The 10951-nt window shown below is 41.2% G+C and overlaps 1 pseudogene; it reads left to right on the top strand.

Annotated features, from left to right (window-relative positions):
- The first annotated feature begins 10553 nt into the window (after positions 1–10553).
- On the top strand, positions 10554–10651 carry LOC120105458 (annotated as a pseudogene).
- The last annotated feature ends 300 nt before the right edge of the window (positions 10652–10951 follow it).

Genomic DNA, 10951 nt, shown 5'->3' with positions numbered 1-10951 from the left:
TCGCAGTAGAGTGTGATGGCATCCGATGGCATTACATCTAGCTCTGCAATGAATTTGTTGAACCAGAAGGCTTCCTTTGCAGCTTCAGAGGCGGAGATATACTCAGCTTCCATGGTAGAATCAGCAATGATCGGTTGTTTGGAACTCTTCCAATTTACCGTACCACCATTGCACAAGAACACCTATCCAGATGTAGACTTTCTATCATCAATATCAGTCATAAAATCTGAATCTGTGTATCCTTCTACCTTTAACTCTGATGATCCTCCAAAAACCAAGAACAAATCTTTAGTTCTTCTCAAGTACTTAAGAATGTTCTTCACAGCTGTCCAGTATTCTTCACCTGGATTCGACTGATATCTGCTAGTGACACTCACAGCAAGGGCTATATTAGGTCGTGTACACAGCATGGCATACATGAGGCTTCCTATTGCAAAAGCATAAGGAATCCTGCTCATGCGTTGAATCTCTTCAGATGTGTTGGGGCACATCTTTTTGGAGAGATGAATCCCATGTCTTAGGGGTAATAGACCCCTCTTGGAGTTTTTCATACTGAACCTCTTCAGTACCTCCTCTATGTACATCTTCTGTGATAGGCCAAGCATCCTTTAGATCTATCCCTATAGACCTTTATCCCCAAAATGTAGGATGCTTCCCCAAGGTCTTTCATGGAGAACTCTTTTGATAACCAGACCTTGACCGAGGTTAGCATAGGAATATCATTTCCTATCAGGAGGATGTCATCCACGTACAGTACGAAGAACACGACAACACTCCCACTAACCTTCTTGTAAATACACGATTCCTCTTCATTCTTGATGAACTCAAACGATTTGATCGCATCATTAAAACGAGTGTTCCAACTCCGAGATGTTTGCTTTAGTCCATAGATGGACCTTTGCAGCTTGCAGACCTTGTGATCACCATCACTGGAAGTGAAACCCAAAGGCTGCTCCATATAGATATCTTCATCAAGATATCCATTCAGGAAAGCAGTTTTCACATCCATTTGCCATATTTCATAATCATGAAATGCTGCAATGGCAAGCAATGTTCGAATGGATTTCAGCATGGCTACAGGTGAAAAGGTCTCCTGATAGTCAATGCCTTCGCGCTGACTATACCCTTTCGCTACTAGCCTTGCCTTATAGGTCTCTACCTTTCCATCCGAACCTATCTTCCTTTTATAGATCCATTTACATCCAATAGGTACTATACCTTCTGGTGGATCTACTAAGGTCCAGACTTGGTTGGAATACATGGAGTCTATCTCTGACTTCATGGCTTCCAGCCATTTCTCAGAATCGATATCAGATATCGCCTCGTCGTAGGTATTGGGATCCTGTACATGTTCCCTATCTCCCATGAGGAACATTTCCTCGGTGTCCTCTACTAGTATACCTAAGTATCTATCGGAAGGATGGGAGACCCTACTAGATCTACGAGGTGGAGGAGGTACTACGTGTACTGGCTCTGTATGAATAGGTTCTATAGGATCCATGACTCGTTGCTTTTCAGAGACTCTCTCTTCAAGCTCAATTTTTCTCCCACTGCCTCTATCAAGGATAAACTGTTTTTCCAAAAAGACGGCATGTCGGCTCACAAACACATTGTGATCCTCTGAGATGTAAAAATTGTATCCTAATGACTCTTTAGGATATCCAATGAAACGAGCACTTATGGTCCTAGGCTCTAACTTGTCCGCCTGTAGTCGCTTGACGTGAGCCGGACATCCCCAAATCTTGAGATGACCAAGACTCGGCTTCTTACCATGCCATATCTCATACGGTGTGGTAGGAACGGATTTAGAGGGAACTCTATTCAATAAATAAATTGCAGATAATAAGGCATCTCCCCAAAGAAATATAGGTAGATCAGTGAAGCTCATCATGGATCGGACCATATCCAATAGAGTCCGATTCCTTCTTTCTGACACCCCGTTGAGTTGAGGTGTACCCGGAGGTGTCCATTGTGAGACTATGCCATTTTCCTTGAGATAATCCCGGAATTTTCCACTAAGGTATTCTCCTCCTCGATATGATCGAAGAACCTTAAGGGTTTTTCCAGTCTGTTTTTTCTACTTCATTTCTGAACTCTTTGAACTTTTCAAAAGACTCAGATTTGTATCTCATAAGATACACATACCCATATCGTGAATAGTCATCGGTAAAGATAATGAAGTATGAATAACGACCCCTGGCTAGCACATCGAATGGGCCACACACATCAGTGTGTACCAGGGTAAGTATTTCAGTGGTCCTCTCCCCATGTCCTACAAAGGGTAATCTAGCCATTTTTCCTTGAAGACAGGACTCACAAACTGGATATGACTCAGAAGTCAATGGGCCGAGAAGCCCATCTTTCTCCAATTTGTTCATTCTGTCCTCTCCAATATGGCCAAGCCTGAGGTGCCACAAATACTTCTGGTTTATCTCATCTCTCGATCTTTTAGATCCTATGGCATCCACTACTTGCTCAGACACATTCACAGATACATCAATATGCAAGTGATAAAGACTGTCAATCATGAAACCACGTGCAACTAATTTATTTCTGAAATAAATAGAACAACAGTCTTTGTCAAATGACAAAACATGACCATCCTGTGCTAAACATGAAATAGAAATCAAATTCCTGCTAGCAGCAGGGACATAATAACAGTCTTTGAGCAATAAACTAAATCCAGACGGTAATCGCAGAGGGTAGGTGCCTACAGCCACAGCAGCAACTCTTGCCCCGTTGCCAACCCGAAGGGTCACTGCACCTTTTGCCAGCCTCCTACTTTCCTTTAGACCCTGCATAGTAGTGCACAAATGAGCACTAGAACCAGAATCTATAACCCAACTAGAAGTAGAAGAAACCGTAAGGTTAGTTTCAATCACGAGCAAGTCTAGCATACCTTCAGAAGGTGTGTCCTTTTTGTTCTTCAGGCTCTCGAGGTATGAAGGGCAGTTCCTTTTCCAGTGGCCGTTGACGTTGCAGTGGAAACATTTTCCTTTGTCATCAGCCCTTTTCTTATGAACTTCCTTCTTAGGCTTTATGTCTTTCTTGTGCTTCTTTGCAGGCTTCTTTTTCTTCCAAGTAGACTTTCTCTTGGAACCAGAAGTCAGCTCAGCAGCCAGAACAGAGCCCCTTGAACCTTTCAAGGCCCCTTCAACAGTTACCAACATATTCAACAATTCGGTCTTTGTGCATTCAATTTTATTCATATGGTAGTTTACTATAAACTGACCAAATGAATCAGGAAGGGATTGCAGGATCAGATCTATCTGCAGTTCCTTATGCATGGACATACCGAGCTTCTCAAGTTCCTCGAGGTCCTTGATCATAGTCAAACAGTGATCGTGGACAGACTGCCCCTCACGCATCTTTGCCTTGAAGAGCCTCTTGGACACTTCAAAGCGTGCAGTGCGGCTCTGCTCACCATACAACTCTTGTAGATGAGCCAGTATTTCCCTAGCAGTCTTTATGTTCTCATGCTGGCATTGAAGTTCGTTAGTCATGGATGCCATGATGTAGCACTTGACCCTAATGTCGTCATCAGTCCACTTCTGATGCGTCTCACGCTGATCATCAGTAGGACGTGCTGGTAACCTAGGCATATCATTCTCGAGCACATACCCTATTTTCTCACAATTTAGAACAATTTTCAGGTTCCTAAGCCAGTCTTTATAGTTGGTTCCAGTCAGTCTGTTGGTCTCAAGGATTCGGGTCAAAGGGTTTGAAGCTGACATTGTGATCTGTAGAGAGTAAAGATTCTAGTTAGACTTTGTACTTGAACTTAATTTGTTCTAGGGACTTTTAAAACAAATATGCTCCCACTATTTTCTCGAATCCCTTATACTCCCCTGATGGAGAAACGAAAACCCTACGCGACTAGGATTTCTAGTGGGTACTGCGGTCTCACCGATTTACATGCCGCCTCACCTAACAGTTATTGGTGACATATAAATGGATGAGTGTACAACTCTTGTACAATGCTTCTCAAGCAAATTGCAGTGGTACTTGGTCTCTAAGTCATGAAGACCTCACCTAACAGTTATTGGCCCCATTACTTAGTTAAGTCAGACCCACCATATAACCGCAGAAATAAAGTCGTCATTGGGTCCTCACCTAACAGTTATTGGTGCCCAACCCCACCTTTACCCCACAACATCTCATGTCTAATAGAGAGGTCCAGTCCCCCGATGCAACTTGCCCACTGTGTCCAGCCGAGACAAATCAACACCGAAAAGACCTTAGCAGCTCTACTACGGTGGAAGACCTATGGACTTAATATTGCATAATCAAGTCTTAGTGTTTGCAACTTGAGTTCTTCATAAGAGGTAATCGAACAATTGACCAGGTAAGCAGGTGGGAGGCTCCCCTTACTCAGAGAGTAAGGTCCTAATTAAGTAACCACCTTATAGGCTTGCCTAGACACCAATTAGATCAATTAATCTAATATGACTAACTCATGTTGGTTCACCCTCGACTGATTAGGGAGGTTTCAATTTAGGTCTCACTCGATCGCGTATTCACATCTCATGCAAATATAAGTCTACCCGCATAGACATAAGCTGATAAGTGCTAAATAATGCATAAATTAATATCTTATTCATAGCACTTATCATTATTTTAATTCACATATTTTGTAAATTTAACTAAAAAAAATGTATTACTTTCATCAACACCTTTTAATAAATTAGAGGTAATTCAAGTTTGATTTGATTATTTGTTGATCGAGTCTAATGTATACAGGTCAAGTCAAACTCATGTGGGATGATCACTGAACCCGAATAGCATGCATCCCGTGAAGTAGATTCTCTCGGTTCTAATTCGGCCATTCATCTCAATTCTTCTGCATCACATCTCAACCATTCGCATTTAATTCCTTCACATCATTCACTCATTAAAACAAGTCCCTTTCTTCCATGTGTGCATGGATCTTGTCCTAGCCCCCTGCTTCAAAATAGAGCCAAACCGCATCCTACTCTTTTGGCTTCATCCTAGCATCCACGTTTGATCCCATGAAATGTCCCAAACAGAGACTCTTCCTTCCCTCCCATGTCCGAAGAACAAAGTTGTTCTAGATTTCTTCCCAATTGAATGGATATGTTCCAGGACCACATGATTCCCTGCATCTTAAAATAGAGTCCCATGATCCACGAGATGAACCCAAATCCCATCTTTCGGCTTGATCCCAGGAGTCATCCTCATCCCGTGAGCATCCCCTATTTTCCAGCCATGCCGAGCATCACGGAAGAAGCTCACGCGTGCATGACCCACATCCTCCCGAGTCGACCCAATCTCCTTCTCCACATTTCCTCCACGTCTCTCTACCGAAACATCCCCTGTTCTTCGTCATGTGATCCCAGCCGAACACATTCATTCACATCTCAGCGTCATCTTCTCCCGCGACGCATGCCAAGCAAACCAACTTTTATCTTCATCCATGTCCTCAACCGAATCCAGACCCGATCCGGATTTGCGCCCAATCTTTACGTGATTCCTCCCTAACCTCTCAACTCCACGCTCCCAGCTTTATCCCTTCCGTATTCCAAATTCCAGCATCCCATGGATCATCTCCTCGGATCTCAGCCAACCGCAAATCAAATTCAAAGCCTCCCTTATCCCCCTACTTTGGAACAGAACCAGGATCTTCTCAACGTCCTTGGCAGCCCATGCATATGCGAACCAGCTTGCATCCTATCCCATCTTCGGAACAACATCTTCCCAGCTCCCCTGCATTCACGGCATCCAAGTTTCTCAGTTCCCGTGTCCCACAACAAGACCTCCCGCATGATCCGGGATGAATTCAAAGAAAAACCCGGCTTCTTCCGCTAGATCCCAGCATCCCAAGATCGTTCGTATCCAGCTGAATCTATCCTTCTAATATCCCACAGATCAGCCCTTCCTCCCAACTTCTGAATCCAACTACTCCACGTCCTTCCCAAGCTTCACGGACCAGCATTTCACATCTTCCCTTCATCTCGATCACACCCAGCCAGCTTCCGATCTTTTCTCCTTTCGAAACAGAGTATCAGCTTATCCACTATATCCGGATTCATCCCAGCATCAGCTCCGCATTCATCCTTATCCTTCTCAGCCGAATCAAGCATCTCAGCCGGATTCCCACGCTTCCTCGTAGCCGTTCCAACTCCCCTATTCCAGCTGCAACCTTATCCCAAAAAAAAAACAGAGCCACATGTGATCTCCTCTTCATCCCGTTCGGATTGGTTCCATCTCCACGGGATAAATTCAAATCCCCTGTTCCGGATTACTCCCAACGTCCCAAGCTTCCCGAACTTCCTCTCGTTCCAGATCAACTTGTATCTGAGATTTCCTCTCACAAATCCAAACCGAACAACCACCCAGTCGTTTTTTCCTCCGCTCATCTCATTTCGTGTTCATCTTCCCATCGCCCAGCTCGCTCCCAACTGTTTCATCCATGATGTCGTTCCATCATCCAGCTTCCACACGCGACGGATTCTTCCCACGTTATCCATAGCACGTCCGGAGATCAAGCAAGAATCTTTCAGCCTTATCCCGCTGCCGTTGATCCATCTTTATCTCAGCTTGAAACAGGGGAGAGAGGGGGAGAAACGCAGCCTATAAAAGGCCCAGGCGTGAACCGAGAAGGCTATTCCTCCTTCCCCACGGGGGGGGGGGGGGGGGGGGGGGGGGGGGGGGGGCTGCTCCCATCAACTTCTATTCGGAAGGAGGGAGCCGGCTGGTCCCAAGCTCTTCACAGGCCAAGTTCCCACAGAGATTCCAGGAGGGAGAAGAGTTTCTTGAGTACTTTGGGAATGACTTTCCAGAGGAAGAGATGACGAGGTGCTGAGAGGAAGCTGACGGGAGGAAAAAGGGAAAGCCAATCATTATGAAGTCCCGCTGCTGTGCCACTGCTGCTGTCACCCACAACTCCATGGAAGCTTGATCTCCTCTCTAGGGCCGGATGCAACCCTAACAAAGGGACACGGATTTTATATTTTATTTTATATTCTTGGGGTTGTATGAACTTATTGTTTATAATGAATATCTTCTTTTGAATCATATTTAATTTCTGTGATTTTAAGTATGATGTTCGTACAACTATTCTTCATGATCACTAAGTAAATATAAGATAGTCCATGCTTAAGGAAGATGCAGTGTGCTACCACCTTAGATTAGGGTAGACATTTCATGCCAACTGAAGATGGATTATGCCCAAATTACTTTTGTGAATTTTTATTTAAATGCTTATTAGGCTTGTAGCTAATTTGCATGTTAATCCAAGAACGAAATAAAATATAATTAATCATTGTTCCGATGTTAGTGGTGAATTCCATGCCCTAGGATCTCCTAAACTGATATCCCTTTAATTGCATTTTCTTTTATTAAATTGTTTAGTTTCACAAATTCATCCTTTTTCAAATATTTTTATTTTTAAAGAAAAAACAACTATACCCCAATCCCTGTGGATCGATACCCGTAATCACTATCCTACTAGATACGTGCTATTGCGTGGTCTTTAAAGTTGACTATCAATTTTTGGCGCCGTTGCCGGGGATTGTTAGTATAGTTGTTTTTCTTTTCATATATTAAAAAAAAACTTTTATATATATCTCTAAAATAAAATACAAATATTTTCTATTTTTGTTACTTTAATTATCCCCTTTCTTCTTTCTTACAAATTCGTGATTTTTATTTTGGTATTATTTGATCAGGAATCGAAAAGAAAATCCGGGGCGATCAAAAAGGGAACTCTTGGAAAAGGAATGCTGTAAAGGTTTGCTTTAAAAATTGCTGGAAAAATTTTCTTTGGTAACCTCTAAACCTTTCTTTTTTAAATTAATTCCCTTTTGTGGTGATTGTTTGATTTTAATTTTAGCAAAAGTGTGAATGCATGCTTGATACACATACACCAATTAATCCGCACATAGTAAGGGCAATCACCCCAACAAGATAAGAACTGGATTTCATCACCAGATTCTTGCCCAAAGTAGGTGAATCAATTCTCACATAGCTATCACCCTAATTAAAATTAATTAGACGTTGGCCCCTAGGGACATTAGAGCTCAATAGGATGAAGATCACCGAAAGTTGCACCAATTTCGCTCTGTGGCTTAGTTGATGTCTAGGCAAGCTTTGTCCCTTTAAGGGAGACAGTTCATCTGTTCGAGGCAAGTGGTTTTTAAGTGGGACCTTTGCAACGCATCGTGACCCCCCCACTTACCTGGGAGCTTACCTGGTCAATTAAGTTCATTAGACCGGATTGGAGGCTTAGGTGCCCTCTTCAAATTAGTTAGGAGCTGTCTAGTGATTTTAGGGCAAATACAAGGATTTGACGTGTTTTTCTTTTAGTGCATGCATGACTTGACTGATCAGAAGAGTATAACTTTTTGCCCAACAATCAGTCTTCCACAAATTTTCTTCCTTGGAGAACCCCGCATGAACCCGGTATGATTTGATAAGGATGCACTGCGTCTGGCTGAAGACGTTAAACTTAGCGCTTGTTGGGAGGCAACCCAATTTCCATAGATTATTTTTGCACATTTTCTTGTTATTTTTTTTTCAGAAGTCCTCATATTACTGATGTAACTAAGGTACAATGCTTCTATCCTCCATATGCATCATATTTTCGTAAAAAATAATAATAATAATAATAATAATAATAAAATATTTTAAAAAAAATTTAAAAAAAAATAATAATATAATATTCAAAAAAAAAATATTGAGGACAATGTCTGATCTAGGTTGGGGGGTAATAGGATTTGAATTTTTGAAGGAATTTTTCGCATTTTCACATTTTTAAGTGAATTTCAAAAAAAAATGAATTTCAAAAAAAAAATAGATAAAAAAAACCTAATTTCTATGCCTTAGTGCTGAAATGATAATCACACAAAGTATATAAAATCTAAAAAGCCCAATAACTAGTCAGGAGTAAGTCAATTTGAGTTCTTTTTATTAAAAGTTCTTTTAGTGAGTTGTAAGATAATTTTTACTTTAGAATTTCACAACACACATGGCCTGCACTTCTAAGGATTAGGTTCAACATTATGTTGCTAAGTCTAGTAGCAACCTTGAGTCCTGATGAATCATTCCTATCTAATTCACTATTATCCCATATTTATTGTTAAAAAAAAAAAGTGAATTTAGTCAGGTACATCGAAAAGGGTTACCTATCGTCAAAGGTCAGCGGGCTTGTAATGAGGAACCCGAGCATAGGTACGTAGGGGAGTCTTGATGCCTAACACCTTATGCCATCTGGTGTGGGAGTGTTGACTGAATGCTCGTTACATGGAGGAATCATTACAAGAGTAAAAGTGCGTAATAAATATAAAATAAAAAATATAATAAAAAAATAATAAAAAAAAAAAAATAAAAAAATAGAGAAAAAGAGAAAATAATATTGACCTTGAAAAAGACGATAGTGTGAAAGCCGTCGTTGTAAAAATTCGAGTAAACTGGAATATTACAGATAAAGCCCATGAGGTATTAAAGTAAACATCCACAACTCTCGAAATCCTGCAAGGTAGGATGGTTTTGAATCAGTGATTAGGTCTTATCTGACCAATTCTTGGAAACTACTAGTTTTAGCAGTATTTTGGAGAATCTAAAGCCTTAGCTTGTGTATGGTCCAGACATCACCGAGCACCCAAGTATAAATTAGCCTTACAACTCTCTAACAGAAACTTAATGACTTCAACTTAAATTGCATACTGATTTAGGATTTGGGCTGACTTAGTAATTAAAACTTTGTGTGCTTTTGAAATTTTTAGCACTTATGCATTTGAAATTAGATTTTATAAAATAATAAAATAAATTCTTTCGACAGCAGTTTGTGGGTATCTGAGCCGGAAACCCTCACGAGACAAAACTCGTCCACTAGGGCCACCTAGGGGTTTAAAGCCTTATTGCATACGGTAAATGCAATCGCGATTCCTGCGAAAGTGAGTTAGTTTTTATTTTTTGCTCGAGGACTAGCAAAATGTAGGTTGGGGGGTGTGATAAGTGCTAAATAATGAGGTTGCGGTGGTGGAGGAGTTGGGTTATATACTTGTTGAGGTTGGTCATTCCTCCACCTGAAATTTGGATGGTTCTTCCATCCAGGGTTGTAAGTACCCGAAAAAGGATTATTGAAAGATTTTTGATAGGTATTCATAACATTGGCCTGATCGTGCAAGATTTCCTTGAATGCGGGTATTATGGGGCAATCAGTGATGAGATGGCCAGGCATCTCGCAAATCCTACAACACTCGTTGTTATGCTCTACGGTCTTGACGGGTTCAATCCTTCTAAGTTCAATTTTCTCTACCTTCCTAGTAAGGGCTGCCATTTTAGCTTGAATATCATCCTGAGTATTAAGGTTGTAAAGGCCCCCGTGTGGAATGCTAGTAGTCTTAGGCAAGGGTTTATTCACTCTATCCCCTGTATCCCATAATTGTGCAGTCTCTGCGAGAGAGTCTAAATAGTCCCATGCCTCATCGGGTTGCTTTTCCAGAAATAAACCATTGCACATAGTCTCTATAAATTGTTTCAACTGTGGGGACAACCCTTCGTAAAAGAAACTAATGGTTCTCCATGTTTCAAACCCATGATGAGGACAAGAGAGAAGCAAATCTTTAAATCTCTCCCAGCATTCATAAAATGTTTCATGGTCTTTTTGTTGGAAGTTACTAATGTGTCTTTTCAAAAAGTTAGTCCTTTGTACGGGAAAGAATTTTTTCAAGAATTCTCTTTGCATATCCTGCCATGTTCCTAGCGATCTAGGTCTCAAGGAGTTCAGCCATGTTTTGGCTTTATCCTTTAAGGAAAAAGGAAACAAGGTCAATTTAAGGACATCTTCCGATACATTTGGCACTCTAAATGTGATGCTAATTTCCTCAAAATCCTTAAGGTGAAGATAAGGGTTCTCAGATTCCATTCCATGATACTTGGGCAGCAATTGAATAACTCCTGGTTTGATTTCAAAGTGTCCTACATTTTC

Source organism: Phoenix dactylifera, unplaced genomic scaffold, assembly GCF_009389715.1.
Source record: "Phoenix dactylifera cultivar Barhee BC4 unplaced genomic scaffold, palm_55x_up_171113_PBpolish2nd_filt_p 000291F, whole genome shotgun sequence".
Lineage (NCBI taxonomy): Eukaryota > Viridiplantae > Streptophyta > Magnoliopsida > Arecales > Arecaceae > Phoenix > Phoenix dactylifera.
Note: the sequence above shows the minus strand (reverse complement) of the source record. Positions and strands in the feature narration are given on the sequence as shown.